This window comes from Achroia grisella, unplaced genomic scaffold, assembly GCF_030625045.1.
Source record: "Achroia grisella isolate CSIRO2021 unplaced genomic scaffold, CSIRO_AGI_Agris_v1 utg782, whole genome shotgun sequence".
NCBI classification, from domain to species: domain Eukaryota; kingdom Metazoa; phylum Arthropoda; class Insecta; order Lepidoptera; family Pyralidae; genus Achroia; species Achroia grisella.
The window spans coordinates 3,632,604-3,653,827 of record NW_026713022.1 but is presented as its reverse complement, the minus strand read 5'-3'; the positions used below and the strand labels follow the sequence as shown (position 1 = coordinate 3,653,827).

The 21,224-nt window shown below is 33.0% G+C and overlaps 1 protein-coding gene across 2 annotated transcripts in view; it reads right to left on the bottom strand.

The window, feature by feature from the left end:
- Positions 1-21,224, bottom strand: part of LOC131851412 (uncharacterized) — a 169,057-nt gene that overhangs the window by 108,224 nt on the left and 39,609 nt on the right. The window lies entirely within an intron of this gene.

The following is a 21,224-nucleotide window of genomic DNA, read 5'->3' as shown; positions in this document are numbered from 1 at the left end:
TAATTTAATAATGGACATACTGTAAGGGAATTAAGTCATTCAAGTAAAATATTCAGCCATTTCAATCCGAATAAAACAAAATAAACCGCATTGTACACAGAAATAACAACAAAGCCAAGCGATGCCTCACTTCAATACTGTCACACGAAGCATAAAGTGAAAAAAATGCTCTTAATTATACACTTCAATAAATCCCCATTTTTTCCACAACATGGACATAAAAATCACTATGCTGGTTTTATTAAGGTTTATTTTACATTAGCAATATATTGCGGAGGTATATTTTGTAAAAAGCCGTCTATGTGGGTACCTCAGTCTTTTTTATTTCATCCGCCAAGCAGTTTACTTTGTAAGAATACGTTTGAGGGGTCATAAGGCAATGCCTATTTTTTTTACCTTCATATGCAGCTGATGGTAAGTGGTAATCGTCGCTTATATACTAAAACAGTACCACGAAACGTACGTGGTACATTATCATGCCCCGTAATTGTTGTTAGGCGTTACATGCATTCATTATCATATTCAAATTCAAAATATCTTAATTCATGTAGGTCTATTACATACTCTTATGATATGTCAAATATACCGTCAGTTAGGAATGATTTCGAGATAAGAAGAACTGATAAGAAAGTCAGCTCGAATTCTTTTCAAATAGATGTTATACATGTTTATAATAATACAGTTTCATTGGGAGAATATAGTGACCACCAGCATATGCTATTGAAAAAGCAAAAAGTCTAATATATATGTTAAGGGCGCCACTATATCTAGTATATATTAATTATAAATATAGTATCTGTATAATTAAATAGTACTGTTAGTATAAAAATAATGTAGCAAATAGGTTATATATTTCACAATGATTATCTGTAGAATGCAAATGTTGTTTACGTAATTTAGTTCCGAAATGAATACTAGATGGCGCTGTTAGATTTCTGAAACTCGATATTATTTCGTTTTCATCGATTGATATACACGATTGTAAAATTTTATTATTCAGTATTTTCACCATTTTTTGTTTTTTGGCCTGTCTGAATATCGCGGCGTGGACGTCTTCATATATTAGGATAGTTAAAAAAATATATTACTAAAATGTACTAAATATCAGGTCTCTGTAATTTCATAATGTTTACAAATATTTTTTTTAGTTTCACAATATACCTTAGCAATTTGAAATGTCTGTGTACATCAATAATTCAACAAATCGAGCGGCCAATCTTCAAACTGCTCAGCTGTAGTACGATACCGTATCATATCGCGTCGCAACTCGGTTACTTTCTCTTTAAGAATGATTACTGTGCTTAGTACAGGAAACGAGATTAAACTCGATTGAGTCTAGGAAATTGACCATCGGATAATACGAGAATCGATTGCTATCACCGCGCAATTCATTTTAAGCCTTATGTCTGTCGTTATAGGTATCATATTTCGGAAGCAAAGTGGGCTTCTTATTCTTGAACGATGATCGAATTTCCATGTATTGGATCAGAGGTAATAGAGGTTCTTTTTTGTGATCCTTTTCATATGGCTGAATTATAAATGCGAAAATGTGTCTGCTTATCTGTCTGGATGTCTATCTGTTTATTTCCCTTTCATGCCTAAACAAATCTCTGAACGGTTCTTAATGATATTTCACATGAAGTTTGTATTACGAGAAAGAATAGCAAAAATTTTCATAAAGATATATTTTCTAAAAAAAAAAATAACTACCTTGATTTTATGTATACGCTACCATATGTTTGGCAGACACATGCATAGCAGAATAATTTATAACAATGAAAACTTAATAATGTCCAAAATTATAATTAAAATGAATTATAGTCAAATTTCAGCCATTGTGTGGTCAATGGTTTAAATTTGACCATTTAGTTATAATAATATAATGTGTGTTCTAGTATCTATAACACAAGCTTACCGTGGGGTTAGATAGTACTGTGTTAATCATCCAGGGTTATATATGATTATTTTCACTGTTGTCTCATTTTCTCAGCTTTTTCTGGTTTTGATTTATTATTATTATTATATTAATAAATGACCTGACAGTTAGATAATGTGTTCTATGATCAGTTAGAAGTTGCCAGTAATAGATGACAATAGCAAAAGCAGACTCCGTAATTACAACAAATTTGATAAATTAAGTTATTAACGTAAAACATTCCGAATAAAAAATGCAGAATAAGCCGCAAGTGACACCCAGTTATCTATATAGGATAAATCCTAAATAAACCCTATTACAATCAGTATAAAGCGGAGTTTTGAACCCCCAAAAAATATCATTCAATTTTATTTACACCTTTTCTTTTACACAACCACAATGCGGAAGTAAAATAAATTCACTTTTTACTATTTTCTTTTGAAGAGATAATCTACGTCAGTTGTATTCAAGTCAAGGCCCGCTCGGTTTCTGTATGCAGCCCGAGGTGTTGAATTTTTAACCGTCTTTAAAAAAGTTTTCACTTGGGCTGTATTTTTTATCTACAGGTTGTGGTAACTTCGTAATAATACCGAATAATACTTTTCATGCCAAGAATATTTACTGTTCTTGTACAGTTTTTATTCATTCTAGTATTATAAACATGGAAGTTTGTCTGACTGTCTGTTTGGTATATATTCGTGACTAAACGGCTGAACGGAATTTAATGAAATTTAAGGTGATGGTACATTATATAACAGGGATGGATACAGGTGCTTTTATCACAAAGAAAGCAGACGAAGTCAGGGAAAGCCGCTAATATAAATATAGAAGAACAAATATTAAGATATAATCTCAAAATTCAACTATATGATTAAAGTTTATTTGATTCTCCTAGATATTATACATGTTATTTATGTATGTAAATATAATGTACACTATATATATTTATATATATACATATAAAGCGCAGATAGTATATATTAACATGTAATACACACAATATACAGACATATATATAACATAATATATATAATGAGCGCCTCGATATCTTCCGGTTCGATTTCTCGGTCGATGCATTTAAGTATATGTCTAATACCCATAAACACTGTACTTGCTTATCCTGAGTTATTCTTCTCAAAAATTAATTGTTATATTTTTAAGATTTTTTTGCACTGCAATTTTCATCTAAATATACAAGTATATTAAAAACTAAATTGAATACCTAGACAGGTAACTAATACTGGATCAAATCCTCTTATAAATATTACATAGGAAACAAGAAATAAATACAATAAAGCAATATTTATTGACAATGAAATAAAAAGAGAGCGCCTATCAGAAATATTTACAGACAGAATGGGTTGGGCAAAACTGATGCACGATTTCTTTTATTTTGATAACTCGGGGTAAAAAAGGAATAAAACGACCCGAATCGTCAGCAAGATAAGGGTTAAAGGCACATTAAAGGACTGTTCGGTTGTAATATCGCTAAGTTTGAACTCACGCCCAATTTAATGTAATTGATTGTTATTATATACGTAGCGAACATGAGTTGCACTTTAAACAAAGCTTTAGGTGACATATTTTATTTATATATTGATGATTAATTGAAATAATTAATTTTTGCCTAAATTCAGTTTAAAGTTAGAAATTGACTGACAGCCTCGGTGGTCAAGTGGTTTAGCACACCGCTTTACTATCCGATGGTCGTGGGTTCGATTCCTCGCACGGTACAAACATTTGTATTCATGAGTATGATTGTTTGTATCGGTCTGGGTGTTTTCTATGTATAATATGTATTTATTTAAAAAAAAAATGTATCCATGTATTTATATCAGTTGTCTAGTACGCATAACACAAGCTCTGCTTAGCGTGGGACTAGATGGCGCTGTGTGAATTGTCCTGAGATATTATAAATTTGTTTTATAGTAATTGCATAAGGTTTAACAATAAACTACCAGAGTCTGTTCTAAATTTGCATAAAAAATGATTCAAATGTCGTATAAAACACCAGTTGTTTTGCCATATAAATTAATATTGATATTAAAAATAGGTGTTGAAGTACAAGAGTGAAAATTTAGGGTTATATATATTTTTGAATCGTAGACAAATTGAATTAAAAAATATTGACCCTAAAATATAAATAAAATTTATGGTTTCTCATTACCATTTAGAGTTACGTAAAATAGTTTACGTCCTATGCTCAGATCTACTAAATATACTCACCGAATTTCATAAGAATCGGCCAAGCCGTTTCTGAGAAGTTTTGTTACATAAACTGTGAGATGAGACTTTTATATATATCATATTTAATTTGGAATATATGTAGTATCTATAAATAGGTACCAGTTTCTAATACCCTACATATAAATTGCCCCTTTCCCCATTATAGGGTTGTAGATTTATTTTCCTTTCCGATTACAGTCGTGAGATGTATAAACAAGAGGTTTAGCTTTCCCCGGGGATTCCCCGAGCTTCATAATTCATTATGTCAACGTTCTACGCCCCTGCAGTAAGTACCTTCGTAGTTTATGGAATCCTATGATCATCATTACGACTATAATCCTAAACAGAGTAGGCAGCGGCATTGAAATGTTGACGAGACGTCGTGATTTGAAATTTCATTGGGTATGTTTCAACGACGGCCTAAGTGGTCTAGCGATTTAGGATACACCGTCTTACTTCCAATGGCATCGGGTTTGATTCTTGCACTATACAAACATAGGTATTATTATTTTTATTAGAAAGTATTTTCAATATTTTATACTTTAAAAAAAAATTATATATGTCCATACATATATCAGTTGTTTAGTATACATAGGTATCATACAAGCTTTGCTTAGTTTGGGACTAGGTGGCGCTGTATGAAGTGATTTAGAGTTATTATGTTATTTTTTTATACCATCGTGGCAATCAAGGATACGGCGCAACTGATGATAAAAGGATACATGCGCGTTGCCGACCCTTAAGAAATATATTCTTCTTGAAAACCTCTATCAATCTCTAGAAAATACCTCGACAAGCAGTTCCTTCCACAATCTAAGTGTACGCAGGAGGAAGCTCCTCTGAAACCGAACTGTCTGAGACCACTTAGGTTCCAGCGTGTAGGAATGACTTCCCTGTCAAGGCACTCGATCGTTGTTGTTATTATTATTATTACTTCATTATAAAGATATATAATAATAACTGTAGGTATTACAGTTTAGATAGCGGTTTAGCACACTGTTTTATTTTCGATGGTCGCTGGTTCGATTCCTCGCACGGTGCAAACATTTATATTCATGAGTATGATTATTTGTATCGGTCTGGGTGTTTTCTATGTTTATTATGTATGTCTTTACAAAAATATAAGTATTTATATCAGTTGTCTAATACCCATAACACAAATTCTGCTTATCGTGGGACTAGATGGCGCTGTGTTAATTGTTCAGAGTTATTTATTAATATTTTCACCGTTGTCTTATTTTCTCAGCCTTTGCTGGTTTTTTATTCTTTATGTCATATACCACACTTACGGGCTAAAACCAAGTAAGTTAGAGACGACCTCGGTGTAGACCACCGAAGTCTAACACACCGCTTTACGTCCGATGGTCGCGGATTCGATTCCTCGCACGGCACAAACATTTATATTTATGAGTATGATTGTTTGGGTCTTTGGTTGGTTGGACTTGGGTTTAGATGGCGCTGTGTGAATTGTCAAAAAAGTAAAAAACAAAAAAAAAGAAATTGCAGCGTGTGTGTGTGTGTGTCCTTATTGAGTGCCTTTTCATTTATATAACTGGTGTTATGTAATTTTCATCTATTTTATTATTATTATTATTATATTAACAAATGGCCTGACAGTCAGATAATGTGTTCTCTGATCAGTTAGAAGTTGGCAGTAACACGATGTCAGCGGCAAAAGCCGGCTCCGTAATAACCAAATATGTGATAAATTAAGTTAATGACGTAAAACATTCCGCCATCAATTGGGGAAGGTCCCGGGGGCAAGCAAAATGTACCGGAAAAGAGGCCGAATATATTATCTGCTATGAAACGAATACATTCAATCCAGAAACGAGAATGTATATATGAAATACCTGTGTTTTTGTTCTTACATTTATTTAGGAAATTTTATCATATGATAATTCCAGTATAATGTAAATAAAAAAAATATATGACTACATACATGACTAGATCATATACCGTGGTATAAACCAACATCAAGCTGATTGAGTCCGAAATTATTAGTTGCTTAAGCTGTGTTAAATGTGAATTATTTGCTGCTAAAGTGTGTTATTCTGATATATAAGCTATATTACTGTAAAGTTCCATCAAAATCCCTTCCATACTCATAAATTTTTGCGTTGGATCGTTAATCAGATGGCTAGTTACCGTGTCAGGTTGACCTCCACGCGGTTCCCCCTGGAAAACATCCTGATATATTCCTGGTTAATTTGTCATGGTTAGTGATGGAATAACTGACCTGATCTCATGCTCATAGTATCATCCTCTACTGGTGCCCCGCCTACGTAAACCGTCAGCGCAGACGGGAGCACCATTTCATTATCATCTATTAAAAGAAAGCTTAATGCATAGACTAAAAACTACAGATTACCTTACATACTAGAACGATGAAACGAAATGGTTTCATTCCTTTTATTTAACTATAATATAATACTACAAACGTTAAACGAATTCGATTCAGAGAATTTGAATTGCGAATCGAAAGCAACATTATACAACGGAATGTATCATTATGTTGCTTTTATATCTGTTTACGAGGTATAGGTATAAATGCATAAGTAGTGAGTATATATATTTTATTTACTACTATGGTGCAGCGTACACAACCCTTAGTGGTTGTATCGTTGTGCAAGTTATAGGGCTGTCACTTAGTACTTCTTTTATTTATTTATTTTCAGACTACTCTAATGCTGTTGACCATAGCTTTACACGCCGGGCGATAGGGGGCGAGTGCAGATGGAACCCAAACCCGCGCGGACTCATGGGGCGGCTGAAGGCCAACTCTTGCCTGACGGATACGACTTTAGTCTGAGGGTACCGCTAGGATTTCGAACCTCGACTCAGGCCGTGGTAATTTAGATCCACATTTGAATTGGTCGGGGATCGATCGGAGAATTATAATAACAAATAACCTAGTGGGAAGAGGTAACCGTCGCATATACATGAGCAGCATTACGGATGTCACATTATTATATGACATGCGTGATACCACTCATGATTTGCTATTCCAGAGAATAAATTGTCACGCCTCTTATCCGATAATTTCAATGCCTAATCCTAGCTTACAACCAAAACAGCAAATAAAGCAAGCTATTTGCCGACTAAACTATTTCACATATTATATGTGATACTGAAGTACCCATGAGACTTTTCTACCTTATATTCTATTTCTATTTGTCTTTTTCTGTAATTTAATAAAATATTCCCGCAACTGTAATATGTCTAAAAAGTAAAAATATTTTTTTACTTTACATTATAAAATATTAAGACGTAATACTGAGCTGTAACAGATTTTTTGTTAATAGTTTTTAAATTAGGACCTAATTCACTAGGGGAACAAGTAAATTAATTATTAAAATAGTATAATTATTAATATAATAATAATGTAACTGCTAGAATGTGATAACTACATTGTTCCCTGGTGAATAATTTAAAATCGGTCATATTTTGTTTTACATTTATTTAATAGACAAGAAATTTAATATTTTTTCTTTATAATATTAATTTCCATTCGACTTAGAAAGGTGCTAAGTTCAAATATGAGAGATATTATATTAATAGTTTGTTTTATTGCTTAATTTCTGTTTCCATCTGACTCTCCCGTGAGCCTCGTCCTCTTGTTTATATTTATTTAAAAAAAATACATTCGGTTTACTATGTTTGGATTCAAATATACCGAGCACATCTCAAGTGTTGCCCCTTCAAGTCGTAAAGGTAATTTATTTTAAATTGATTTCAAACATAGTTTCATTTCAGGTGACAACCCTAACCTGAGCAATGAAATATGAAAGTTAAGCTCAGTGCACAACGTCGGACAATGTAATCGTTTACGTGTTCTAGGACGAAGAGCTTTGCCCCGGGAACATTGGTCTCCTTTTAAGTGCATCGCTGTCTAGCTTCTTTGTAATTAAATTGTTATTTTAAAATCATTTTAATGGCAGTGTTAGTTGCGTCATAAACATTCATGAGATGTTTTACAGTCTTAACACCTATTCAAAATGGATAAAAATAATTATTTTATGAGCAAAGTGTAGTGTTTTCTACAGTAGTTTATCTTTTATATAATAAATAAATAACCCTGGACAATTAACACAGCGCCATCTAGTCCCACGGTAAGCCGAGCTTGTATTATGTGTACTAGACAAGTGATATAATACTTAGACATTGTTTTAGTAAATACACACATAATATACATAGAAAACACCCAGACCGATACAAACAGTCAAATGTTTGCATCGTGCGAGGAATCGAACTCTGGGGTAATAATATCCCGGGGCAATTCGGCATTAGACAGCGCCATCTAGTCCCAAGCAAGCAGAGCTTGGTTATGGGTACTATACAAATGATTGTAACTGATTGTGAAAGACTAGAACAATTGGAATTTCATACAAACTAATGGAATTGTTTTTATTATCGATTAAAAACCACAGCTCACGTAACATTAAAGCGACACAACGTTTTGCGAACAAAAAAGTCGTTTAGTATTATTGGTTTTCAAGTCACCTGCAATAAAATGGGTAAACACAGTTTTATACGTGAAAAGCTTTTTACTGCGGTTAAGCTTGCTAATAAATATCCACTTTATTCACACCAAAGTTTTGTCCGGTAATTTTCAATTCCGGTTTTTCGGGAGTAGTGGGGCACAAGATGGTGGACTATGAACAGTGACGAAGAAGGTTATTATAGGTTTATTAAATTATATCAGTGGAGGATAACAGAAGGAGCATGAAGTCAAGTCAGATAGCACTATGTGGGGAGTGGAACCGTGAATTAACTACGATGGTTTCCTTTCTTTTTTAGGAATATGAAAAAATCCAAAGTTACAACGGTAAATATTTTTACTTCTCGACCGCCGAGATCAGAAAATTATTAAAATACTAATATCGCTATTAAAAATATAGCCTTATAGTTGAAGGGTGAAAATTTAAAGTTGTACGTATTTTTAATCGAATCATTAAAAATAATCAAGTGTTGTGGCAGATCAATTAGCGTATGAAAAACATTTTACGTCCTATTCTCAGACCTACTGAATATACACAGAAAAAATCATAACTAAACGGCTTGAGCCGTTTCGGAGTAGTTTTGTTAGAAATACTGTGCGACGAGCATTTTATATACGAGTATTAAATATACCAGGCCGATTAATCGACGTGGTTATATTATACCAATCAACCATTAAAGTCAACCATTAGAGTCATATCCAATGGATTAAAGGATTACTGAGATGTAACATCTCTACTATTTACGAACGCGTCAACAGTATTCGGCTTTAACAAATTCGTTGCATTAAAAACCAAATTAAGTGTCACAAGTAACGAGTTCGCAAAAGGTTATATAGCAAAAAAACGGTCGTAAATTACTCGACAGTAAATTAGAGCGATCCGGAATTAAGCCTCCCAATGCAAATCGAGTAAAATAAAGGCCTTTTTTTCAGTATGGCCATCTGTTATACTGTAATCAGCTCCCGACGCTGAGTTAGATAAAAAACGTGACCGGGCATCGGTCATTTCCCGGGATCACTAACCGGTATCCCGGGCGAGCATGAGGAATACAAATGAAACTATTATGCACTTAGCCTTATATCGTACTACCTTACACGATCAATATTGCAACTTTATTTATGTTTTAAACAATTTGCACTATTGTTTCAATTCCAGTACTACATATTAGGTACTCGGTGGTGTGTATATGGACAGCCGTTTACTTCAGATGGTTGCGGGTTCGATCCCGCGCGCGGTACAAACATTTGTAATCGTCCGTATAATTCTTTGTCAGTTTGATCAGTGTGGGTGTTTTCTATGTACATTATGTATCTATTTACAAAAATATGTACCTAGGTATTCATATCAGTTGTCTAGTAGGGCGAGCGGGGTCTGTTGAGACACGGGGTCTAGTGCTCATAGTCTACTCATAACACAAGCTCTGTTTAGTCTGCAGCGTTGTGTGGATTGTTCAAGGACATTATTATTCTGTTACGATAAGATATACTCATACATAAGATACTTTTACCGAGGTTACTATCAAAGTAACAGTAACTAAAATAATAGTTAATAAAAGTTACATCTATTCCTCTGTAAGTTTGTGCGAGCTAATCTCAGAAACGACTAAACCGATTCGTGTGCGGTTTTCACCAATGTGTTTTAGTAAGATTCACTTAAATTATATAAAACCAAAACTAATTTACTATCATTTTTTCCAATCGGTCTACAATGAAAGAACATATGGAAATGAATTCACGGGTTCCGATAGTCAGTTGTATATTTTATTATATACTTAGTTTAACTATAGTTAAAATTATATTCCGTCTGACATATAATCTCCGGAATACGTTTTATTTCCGGCCACTAACGTCTCACAGTCGTCAATATCGGGAAATTGTCATTTTAACAACCCAGTTCATGTAAATGTCTTTTTACATAAAACTGAAAACGTGCTTCACTTTGAATTTTTCTTTCATGTAACGTCAAACACGATCCAAATAATTAAAAGTTGTAAGCGCCGCCGTAATGCATAATCACGGATTACGGATATCACGTTATCATGTGACACCCGTGATAACTCATTCGTTGTCACTCCTAAGGACTAAGATGTCAAGCCACTTATCCTGTAATTTCCCTATCTTATTTCTCCTTTGTACCGAATACACAGTTCACAAAGCAAGCTACTTGTCCGCTGATATTTGAAGAGATTAAAGTACACACGCAAATGACTTTTTACAAAGTCTTAATTAATATTTAGGCGAATATATTAATTAATAAGAATATAATTTAATTTCGGCTGTGACCCTATATTTTAGCAGCGTTATTTCACCTTCTACCGTAACAGATTACAAAGCAAGCCTATGGCGAAAAGAAATAGCTCAGGTAGAAGACTATTTACAAACGACAAAGGTAGCAGTGAATATACTAATTTTAATGTTGATATGTATTATATCATCTCGTATTTACACATCTAACTGTTATATTATTAGGTATAACTGTGTGACTTAGCAGTAGACAGACAGACAGACAGATGTAACAATCATTTTATACTTAGTTATTATCATATTAAAATAATAATAACCCTGGACAATCAACATAGCGCCATCTAAACCCATGGTAAGCAGAGATTGTGTTGTATGTATTTAAAAAAAAAAGTATTTATATCAGTTGTCTAGTACCCAACAACTAATATAAATCCTTTTTTTTAAATACATATGTAATACACATAGAAAACACCCAGAACGATACTAACAATCATACTCGTGAATACAAATGTTTGCACCATGCGAGGAATCGAACCCGCGACCATCGGAAGTAAAGCGGTGATTATGTATATAAGGTTGACTAAGCTACCTATTTATTATCATTACACGGAAGGGAAAAGATATTTTTATTAATAAACCTTGCTCGCAGCATGTAATTACCCTGACACCCCATTAAGTGGTCGATAAGGAAAAGGGGGGGCAAAGGGGTGAAACCAGAACGACTGTTATGGGATACAGTGAAACTTATTACACACCTTCATGGCCCTTCTCATGGTACTTTGTTTAGACACACCGAGAGCAAAAGATATTTAAAAAAAATTGAATATATGTGATGGCCTCGGTGGTTTAGCGGTTTAACACACCGCTTTACTCGCGGGTTCGATTCCTCGGAAGGCACAAACATTTGCATTCATGAGTATGATTGTTTGTATCGGTCTGGGTATTTTCTTTGTATATTATGTATGTATTAACAAAAAAAATCTAAGCATTTATATCAGCTGTCTAACACAAGTTTTGCTAACCGTGGGACTAGATGGCGCTGTATTAATTGTTCAAGGTTATTTATTTATTTATATTTTGCTATATGTATAATGTGTATTTATTAGTATGTGCTTGGACCAGTAGTCAAAATTCGACCCTAAGTAATTAAATACAAATAGAAATAATATTTATTCGAATAAACTTAATATAAACACTTGAATAAACACATTTTTTTTTATTCTACCACTCCTTCGGAAAGCTTTCTCATCACAAGAAAAATGAACAAGAAACCTGCGTGTTGCTCTTTTAAATAATCATTGTAACTTTACATTTAAGTAGTAGTTAAGTTGAAATGTGTTAATATAAAGAACACTTTATTAGAGTTAAAATATTAAATACACAATTAGAATAACTCACTCATAGTGAGCAGTGTCTAATTATACTAGTAGATTATCTTATATATAAAATTCTCGTGTCACAATGTTAGTTACCATACTCCTCCCAAACGGCTTGTAATATATATATATATATATATATTTAGGCTAGTGCTGTGTATATTTCAACCTATCATGCATCTGTTAATCACGAAACATAGCGTATCCCAGTAAAAGCTCTGATTACGGCGAACGCGGGCTTTACCAACTTTTGTATTTCTACGTAACATTCATAAGAACAGTAAGAATGAGACAAAAACAGCTACATATATAAGAAGTATGTATATTATAGGGAAAATATAATGAAGATGTTGAGGTAGATATGAGCGCTCTATTAGGCGCATTGATTGTGGAATAAAAAGTCCAATCCATCACATTTAAAATTAGTGTTCTTGATACTAACAGTGCATGTCTTACGTGCAGCTGTGATGACATGAAGAATACATTATATTTACAGCTGTATATCCACTAAATATCTCCATTATTATCAGGCTCGCAAAATCCGTAAGACGCACTTAAGAGGAATTCTAGCTGTTCTAGACATTGCCGAAAAAATGCAAAAAAATAACTAGACACATTCATCCTTGCTGAAAAAATAAATCTAGTACAATTAAATACAATACAAAGATACTGTTGATAATTATGAAATGATTAGATGCTTATGTACTTGTTTAATAATTTATTTTAACAAAAAGACGACATCTTTTATTGTCTTAACAAAAAACCGGAAGTGGGTCAAGGTGAAAGAATCATAGATAATAAAAAATAACAGAGAACACAAAAGTTGTACAGAGTAAGTTACTTTAAATATAGAGATCTAACACTTCCAGATCTTTCCTACGACGGTGCTATAATTAATATACAATACAAAGTATATAAATATAGAGATTAATATATTCTAACAGATACAATACTAGAGAAGAACGGTGAAGAACTTCTTAGCATCCCACGGATTCACCGAGGCAGAGAGGGAAATTCCGAGCAGTTCACGCGACTTGTTCCCCGAGTATCCTTATTGCTGTAAGGTGCCTCTTGCCGACATACATGTACACTCGTCTTTACCGCTCGTGTTTCTCTCCCTGCCCAGCCAAATATGGTAGGAGCTAGCTAGTGTAGCTTTAGATATACGTTCTAATATAGGATTTACTGCGTCTGGTCTAAAGAAGCCAAGATTTTGATTAACTTATTAAAAGATTACCCGTTATTTTACCACGTAATGGAATTCAATCGTTCTCCTATGTATTACATTAATTAATTAAATAGTAAATAGGATCAATTAGTACAACGACTGAGCGTTCAACTAATTAATCCCATTTTACCGATTTCCGGTAACCATCGCTTTCATGGCTCGACGAGGAAATAATTTCTCGTACCTTCGTACCAACTTTTCCTTTTCACAAATAGATAAACGTCAAATTCAGAGATTCAGCCCGGCCATTCGTCATTGGACAAACACAGAAAGGATTATGTAGACTTACATCTTGATTTGTAATTATTTCACACACAGTACAGTTTCGATAGTTATTCAATAATTGTCAACTACAATTTTTAATTGTTTACAAAATAAATTTGTTTTTTTTTTGCTATTTTACTATGTATATATAACAAATATACAAATAGATTTTGTCACTAGATACTGTTCATTTTTAGCGTTCGAAATAAAGTTATTAATTATTAATTTTTGTTTACACACAGTTAGTTAATAATTAAATATACTAAAAAATGTCTGCATTCATGTAAGGAAATAGGTTTTATTTTTTAAACAGTTTTAAATACAGCGAAGTAATTTCGACGAATTCGTAGGCAAGAAATGGATAAAATAGTAATAATAATAATAATAATAATCCTGGACAATCCACACAGGATCATCTGGTTCTAAGCCAAGCAAAGCTTATATTGTGGGTATTAGATTTAGTAGATGACTGATAGAAACACCTATTTTTTTTGGAAATTCATATACAAACAATATAGTTATTAATGTTTGCATCGTGGAAAGAATCGAACCTGAGACCATCTGAAGTAAGGCGGTATGCCAAACCGCTAGACCACCGAGCCCGTCAGTTATCATTAACATCACAGAAGCAGTATACGAAGGGTATAATAATTATTTGTTCAGTAGAAACCCTTCAGAATTTCTCGTATCCACGAACCTGAAATCCCTTAAGCTCACCAGATGGTACATAATCCTTCTGTTTTATGTAACAGAATACGTACTATTTATTGGCGGTGTATTATATAACTAGATTTATAGTTCCGCCCTACAGTTTCATAGTACCTGCTCCATTTTATGACTCCATTTTAAGGTCAGGCCTCAGGTATTTTCTCCATTATACTGTTGGGAAAATCATTAATTTATGAAATAAAACCCTTAAGTGCGTTCTAAATTGTCCATTTTTATAATTTATCAGAAGTGGTTAGTTCTTTATTACTTAACTAGCTTTTGCCCGCGGCTACGCTCGCGTCAATTTATCCCCTTAGGGGTGGAATTTATCATAATACTTTCTTAGGTCTACGTCATACTAGCTTTATGCATGCAAAGTCTAAGCCCGATCGGTTTAAAAATGACAAAGTTTCATCCCCTATTTTATTCCCTTGGGGGTAGAATTAATCAACATCCTTTCTTAGCGGATGCCTAAGTCATAACATCTACCTGCATGCCAAATTTCAACCCAATTCATCCACTGGTTTGGGCTGTGTGTTGATACATTACTATGTCAGTCAGTCACCTTTGAGTTATATATATATGTTTAGATACTAATATGTTACTAGCTGATCCGCGCAACTTCGTCTGCAAAATTTCATTGCTGCTCCGCTCCTATTGGGTGTAGCGTGAAGTTATATAGTCTATCACCTGCCCATAAGACATATATGGAGTTATTCTCGTATTAATATACTTGAAGTTATATACATACACAAATGTATAACATATTCGGTATAACAAAATTCGTTGCCTGAAAAAATATGTTTACTTCCTTAAAAATATTATTTATTATTTCAATCACATAAATACTTTATTACCACATTGGTTGTTCAACTTCAACAAAATTACAAATATAAAATCTTTTTACAATTCATAAATTTTAAATAAAGTATTCTGTGCGTGCTCGAATGATTGACTTTTAGTTTTTAATATTTTATTATTTACGTATATTTTGCATCACAAATGTTTTACTTGTTATTGAAATAAAAAACAACGATTTAATTCCAACGGATTGTTTTTTTAATGATTATATCATCGATTCAACCCGTCGACAGTCAGTATGTAAAAACATATGTAGGGATTTTGTGGCTACATCCTAAAGACTTTGTTTTTGCGATTTTGCTTTAAATTTTTAAATTCAACTTTAATGTTATATCTTTAAAGACGGATTTCCTAATTAATTTTAGAGTTCTCACAAAATTTTGTTTGGGATCTGTAGGAGAGAGATTACTCTTATAAATAGTGATTATTCGCTCTGTGGATTAAATCCACTGTCCCGATCGCACGAAGATAGAAGAAAATGGTGTTTAAGTTTTCAGAAATTTTATATACAATCTAAGCCTTTTTATAACTTTCTTTCGTTAAGAACCCTCTACACAGTATTAGAAATCAATAAAAAAAACGATGAATCAAATCGGATAAGCCGTTCTCAAGGTATCGCTTGACCAATGAAATAAATAAACGATTTGCTTCTTAAAAAGATTCAATTATAAAATACTACGAGTTAATTTCAATAACTTGTTATTTTAATTACTATATAATTAATAGTATTAACCCAGAACAATTTACACAACGCCATCTATTACCAAACTATCCGAGCTTGTGTTATGAGTACAAAACAACTGATATTTAATCCTTAGATACTTTTTTTTATTATAAATGCGTACATAATTTACATAGAAAACACACAGATAAACAATAATGCTCATGAATACAATATTTGCATCATACCAGGAATGGAACCCGCGGCCATCGGAAATAAAGCGGTATGCTAAACCGCAAAAGCACCGAGGCCAGAGCCGATTATGGCTCTATATAGATTAAATTCACAGATCTTGTTGAATTTACACAGAAGCTTATTATTTTAGATGTGAAGCGCTATAACACACACACGAGAGTGGCTGAGCGACCAACTAATATGACTTTACATTTAATAATTGAACAGTCTCGACCACTTCAAGTTATAATGTAGTTACCTAACATTAACTGCAGTAGTTTATAGCTTAACCTGTCCCTTGTCAACAAGTCTTGTAGTAATTTATACATGTCTCAAAGGAACAAGGTATATATTGAAGAAAAATTGTTTAAATATAATCGAAAAGGGTAAAATGTTCTATTACGATCTTGTCATGCCAACTATCTTCTTGTTTACTCTAACCTCCAACTAGTATTACCAACGGTTTATGCTGGTGGGGCATTAGTGGGGGATGATAAGATGAAGATGATATGAGATCAGGTCAGTTGATCTTTCGTGGCAAATTCACCAGGAATTTATCACAAAGGTTTCTAGGTGGAACCGCGTGGAAATCAACCTGACTTAAAATATTCCCCTTCCCTCCAATTATTACTACTGCCTTTGTGAAAATGTAATATATGTATTAAATAATAATTAAATTAGATTTGTAACAAAAAAAAGCGAAAATGTTTCATTTCATAGAAAATTTATAGTCTAAGATAAAAATTTTATATTTCATGATTCTACTTTTGCCATAATTAGGTAGTACCACAGATAACATAATATTACATAGTAGTACTAACGTTTGGTATGGTAATGGGGCAAGAATTTTTCGCACGCAAAATAATAAAGTTTTTGTTAAAAAACAAACTTCTAAAAATCAATACATTAAAGTTTTTCATATAAACTACTTTAACAAAAAAGAAACTCGTATGAATCATAATATACTAAAATTGTTTTTCCATATATTTTTTTAAAAGTAATGTAATTTCTTAGCATGGTTACGATAGCACTTCTTTTCATTCCCCAGGATGTCATAATGTAATTATATGACTACGGGAACGAAGCAGAATATATAAACCAACTGCCAAGTTGCGATCAAGGGAGAAAAAAATATATATCATATCAAACATACAAGTATGCGTATTACTCTCTAAGGGAACATTTATTTGGAAATATTTCCGAACAAATAACACACACCGGGTGATGTTAAGAGACATTTTTTTATTAAATTGTAATGGTGAATAGCTTGTTTACCTGGTAAACAGTAACCACCACTTCACAGTGCGGTTTCAATGGCGGTTCCTCCACTTAGATTGTGGTATGAACTATTTTCCGAGGTTTTCTCGAGACTACAGCGTGGGGTTTTTCACGATATTACAATTTCTTAAGGTTCGGCAACGTGTTCGTGATGCTCCAGTCTATATGTATCTCTATCAGATGGGACGTACTCGTATGTATGTTCGCTAACATCTTAGTATAAGAAAACCTATGTACACGTACAGCTCTACAGACATACATCATGTTTGTTTTTATATTTTTTTCAAGTGCAATATAGAGTATTACTTATATTATTTTTCTAATTCTGTTACCATTAGCATGTGTGGGACCACAAATATTCAATGCGGAAACCTGATCACCGTTACGACCTTCTGCATTGGTGATTAAATTCCGACCGTTATTGAGTCTACACTCATATTGCGATACGTGTTTCGCATCTGAACGAGGCATCATCGGGCATTGAATACAGTTCGAATATAGCTTGGAAGCCTATTGTTGACTGTTCAGTGAAGAATCTGCGACTCTCTCGAAAAAATAAATATAAATTCATTAAGTAATAAAATGGACTTCCGCACAATAACACCTAATTCGATAAAGAATATAATAAAGAGCAATAATAAATAAATAAAATAACTTCACGTCAAATTTCAACTAGATTCGTTCTACCGTTTACCGTGAAACGGTACGAACACTCTCGTGTCTATAATTGTAATATATGTAAATACTGTTTGTTTCTTTTTTTGTGGAAAAATAAGAACATCGATAAAAAATATGACGAATCAGTCACATTTTCGTTTTCTCTATACTTCAATAAAGAGGAACCTAATAAAATGCTTCATGTTACGACATTGTATAAAATTTTCCCCGGATCCGTTGTGAAATACAAGAAATATTCAATTATCTCGGAGCTGATACAAACCGAAACATATTTTCCATTGCTGAATTATCTGTACAAGTACCTGTAACAAATAAATGTTTATTATAAGTATTATGTTGATTTATCGATGTAGAGGAATGATAAAAGAGAGAAGAGATGGGGTTGTATCAGTATTGTCAATTATCAACGTAATGGTGAATGCAATATCAAGTCAACCGATAAACCGACAAGCGATACCCAAGCAAAGTTAACCGATGATCATCATGGGATCATCGGTTGATCTCCATGCAGTTCGGTTCCCTCTGGAAACCTTTGTGATTTTCTTCTCATCATAAGGAACTTACTTCATCGTCATCCTATCATCCTTCTCTTAGTATACTGCCACAGCATACACATATATTGTACCAGAAGGACGCATATCGGCTATATTTTTATATCAAATATTCTTTGGCAGGGGTTGAAATAGGGGATGAAAGTTTCGCGGACATTGTAATTCCGTGACTTCGACAATAGTCGCTTCATCATAGGAGTTCCAAATACCTGCTTGCCTACCCCGGTACGGGCGGGTCTCCATGACAGATTTTCTCCAAGTAAAAAAAGGGATGAAAGTTAGTGCAAACAAAGTCAGAAGGGTAACAGCTAGTTGTTCATATAATTATGAGAACAAGTTAACTTTTGGAAGGAATTTCTTTTATTTATGCCACCCCTTTGAATAATCTGGCTCGTTTATAACTCGACTCAATTTCGAACTCATCATTACAGGCCTTTGTCTGCACTGTTGTTATTTTGTTTGAGAATGTTTCGCATTCTCCTTTTAAATTTATTGCCTACGAATTTTCACGCCCGAATCAGAGACAAGCTGGCTTTTTATTTGCGTAACACAATAGTGAATTTGTAAATAATTGTGATGGTTGTAAGGTTCAGTTTATTTTGTACTTAATGATTTCTCGTAATTGGCTTGTAAGCTTATAATTAACGTGTTAATACCCGCGACTCCGTCTGCTTCATTTTGAGATATATCCGTCCTATTGATACAATCTATCTTTACATTAAACTTCGTTAACATACGTTTAGCCACATATCGGTATAGAGATAAATTGGTTTCGGCAGCACATAAAATTTATCTAATTATACGCATTCTAAGACGCAGGCAGTAGTTAACCTATAAAATACTTTTTTTTGTTATTTTTTCTCAGAATACCTTGTAAGTACTATTTATATATGAATACTAGCTGTTCCTGTGGCTTCGTCCGCGTAGAATTTAAATTTATTTTTCTAAAATAAAAGTAACCTAAAGAACTAAAAAGTACTTTGTTCGTTTTAATTTATTCATTCCATTAGGTACTGACAGGTTCAAACTAATACATTTACATCCTGCATCATCCCTTATTTTATCCCCATAGGGTTGAATTTATCAAAATCCTATTTAAGTGAATCTCTTCATCATAGTAGCTCAATCTTTAATTTCAGTTCAATCAGTCGAAAATCTAAGAAGATTTATACAAACTTTCATCCCCTGTTTTATCCCATTGGAGTAAAATTAATCAAAATCCTTTCTTAGGATGCCTACGTTATAACATCTACCTGCATGCCAAAAGCGTCCAGTAGTTTGTGTTGTGCGTTGATAGATCACTATGTCAGTCAGTCACCTTTGAGTTATATATATATATTTAGATTGCAACTTTATATTGTTGAGAAAACATTACAAATACATTTTAAATATTTTCATAAATAGAACAGAACCATATTCTCATTTTATATAATCTTTCAAGTATGTACAGTGTTACCCTTGACTCTAATGTCAGCTTAATAGGTATGGATGATGGTATTCTATTGGATTTACATGATATTAACAAAATAACTTTATAAATAAAATAATACTTACGATGATCACCTTTCTTATATTTTCAACAGTATTTTACAAAATCTTTTCCACACGTCTGTTCGTAACGCTTGCTGCAATCTTAATCATCTCATCGCCATTATAGAATAGAAAACTGGGAGGTAGGTCCCAGTTTTTAAATAGTCAATACACTTACTTTTACTTTAACAATGCAATTAGATAAAATGGTTATTAAATATGATAAAGAAGCTTACTACCCTTAGGCAATTAAAATAGAACAAATATAGTTATCATGAATAACTGTTGATGATACTAATATCATATTATTCGCAAAAAAAACAAAACAAAATGGCGTTCAGACATCCCAAAATGGCGGGAATCGGGTGGCGTTTCACCAAGCCTCATTGCCTCTTATAGTATCCAATTAATATCTCGTACTTAATGTTATACGTAATCGATTCTATCAAGTTTATAGTTTGAAATCATCTTGAAAGTGCAATTCAATACCATTTCACGGATGATATCGTCTGTTATAAATGTTATAATCCTAATTTAATAGGTAGCTTTGAGGGTTTATGTTTGTATATATATGTAGTAGTTTTCCCTGTAGACAAACATTTAATTCCTATTAAACATTAATAATTCTTGAAGATATTTATTTTTATATATATTTTATATTTTATATATATATATTTGTATTCACACACTTAAACTTATAAATGTAAAGTAATAATAAAATTATTTAAAAGAGCAACACGCAAGTCTCTTGCTCGTTCTTCTTGTGATGAGACAGGTTTCCGAATGAGCGGTAGATTAAAAAAATGTAATGACTATTCAAAAGTGCTTCAATGTAAGTTTATTTGAATAAATAATTTTCTATTCTATTCTATATACGTATGCAAGCAAGCTGACAGCCGACCTTATTGTAAATAACCTGCAAGTCTGTACAAGTCGAATATTTTAGACTTAAATAACAGATAAGACAGG